The sequence below is a fragment of the Nilaparvata lugens genome, unplaced genomic scaffold, assembly GCF_014356525.2.
Source record: "Nilaparvata lugens isolate BPH unplaced genomic scaffold, ASM1435652v1 scaffold5329, whole genome shotgun sequence".
In the NCBI taxonomy this organism is placed as follows: domain Eukaryota; kingdom Metazoa; phylum Arthropoda; class Insecta; order Hemiptera; family Delphacidae; genus Nilaparvata; species Nilaparvata lugens.
The window spans coordinates 22,501-24,727 of NW_024091187.1; positions in this window are offsets into that span (position 1 = coordinate 22,501).

Genomic DNA, 2,227 nt, shown 5'->3' on the forward strand with positions numbered 1-2,227 from the left:
CTCTTGTACTACTGTACAAGTACAGGAGACCACTAAATTATCTGATCTAATTGTAAATTTGCTTTATTAACGGATCTGTTTAATTTATTATTGTCTATTGCATGTATTTTACCTGTGCAATTTATTGAATGTTTCTTTAATGTGAATTGTGACTTGGCTATATATGTAACTTCTATGATCAACTGGCCCAATAAAAACTTGAAACTTGAATAAAACAAATATTATTATTCATATTGAATGAAAAAAGACTAAGAAATTGTCATAATTTCTTAGTCTTTTTTCATTCAATATGAATAATTACCACAATATCAACTTCTCAACTACACAAAAAGTATTATTATTCACTTAGTATCATTGTAATATATATCTCTGGGAATTGAAATAAAAGTGTATAAAATTTCTGTAGTTGTAACTGAAATAAATTCCATTTATTTGTAAAATCTAGCTTCTATAGTACAGTCATAAGTGTACATATTAATTGAACAGTCATTATCAGTAAGAACATCTAATGAGATATTCGCTGTTAACATTTTCAAGTAGTATGTTAGGGTAGAAATAATTAGCTCATTAGTCTCCAGACTAGATAGCTATATATAGTATTGACAATAAAAAAAAATATAAAATGAAAAATTGTTCAACTGAAACATGGAAAAAAAGAAACTGACATGAAAAAGTAAGTTTGTTTTTTGGTCTTTCAAAATTATTTCTTGAATATTTCCTATTTTAGTGATAATAATGTGCAATATTTCTTCTATGTTCAGTTTTGAAGCATCTAAATTTTTAAAAAAACTACTTTGTGAAGATAATTAAGGACTGAAAATTTTGTGAAGTGAACAACTACAAGACTCAACCTATTTCGTACTATGTGTAGGTAACCTTTATCTAAATTTGGGAGAGGAATAGCACAGAAGGTTGCCCTATTTTTTCTCTCCCTGTCATTTTTGATGATGTATTTATTGTATGAATCAATAAGAGAATAAAATAAGATCTCTATTGATCAAACCTTGAAATCCTTCAAACTGTAGCATTTTCTTCCTCATTCAATTCAAATCTTCTCTCACTCCATGGTATTCATGATTGTGCCTTCTTGCAGCGGGATTTGGACGGAGTTGATTGATTGATTGATTGACTGATTGAGTACTTTATTCATGTAGACTACAATATATACTGTCTTATACACTTATATACAATAGCTTACAATACAGCAAAATTATAGATGAATTTGCATGATATAGACTAAGAAGAAAATATTATGAACTGTATATGTATAGGTAAAAGCATTGTATGTAAAGAAATATACTATAGATAATTATAATTGTTATGCATCTACATAAATTGCGGAGCTTTGGACATATCATGTCCATTCTCGGAAAGATTGACAAATTGTAATGTTAGAAAAAAATTAATGAAAAATGTCACATTAAATATTATAAGTTAACTTGAGAGAGAATAATTTTGTAGTTCAAACTTGTCAATCTCGTACCGCCAAACAAAAAATTTTAAACTGCCGCCTTTTAATGTCACAATAAATCAGGTTGAATAAATGACTCGTTTGAATTGTAACAATAGTTTATTTAATTTTTTATAAAGTTTGACAGTGTACAATTAAATAACACAGATTATAACTTAAATTTACTTTATTTGGTTGATACATTGAATTATATAAACTCAGATTTCAGTAGCATTGATATTTATTTGCTCTAGGTAAAGGAAGTTCATAATATATCCTGTTTGTTTCCGTACCTTTTTTTCACCTGAGATTCCACGAGTTAGAACAAAAAATTTGGTTGCTCCTCCCATTTATTGGTAAATTCTAATTATAGCTTATTTTTCATTTATTTGTTCAATTAAACATAAAGTAGAAAATTTGTTTGTTAATGTAACTTTTGAAAGTCAATTTAAATGTTTTTAAGGTGTTTAAAATTAAAAGTGGAATCTTAGCTAAATTCCACGAGTGAGTAAAAATTAATTAATCTAATCTATTTGAGAAAATCATCAGTAAATTTGTTCTTATTTTAAAATTAGGTCTTGTCCAAAAAGAAAACATATTTCAGAGTATAGGTTTGATAGTAATAAGTTTTTTATTGTGTAACATTCTTTTATTTTGTAAACTTGAAAAGTTTTCAATAAAAGTAATCAGATGCAATGTATTTTATTTATTGCCTACGCATTGTCAACTTAATGAAAATAGTAAATTTGTTAGTTTAGGATCCAGAGTAGAATGATG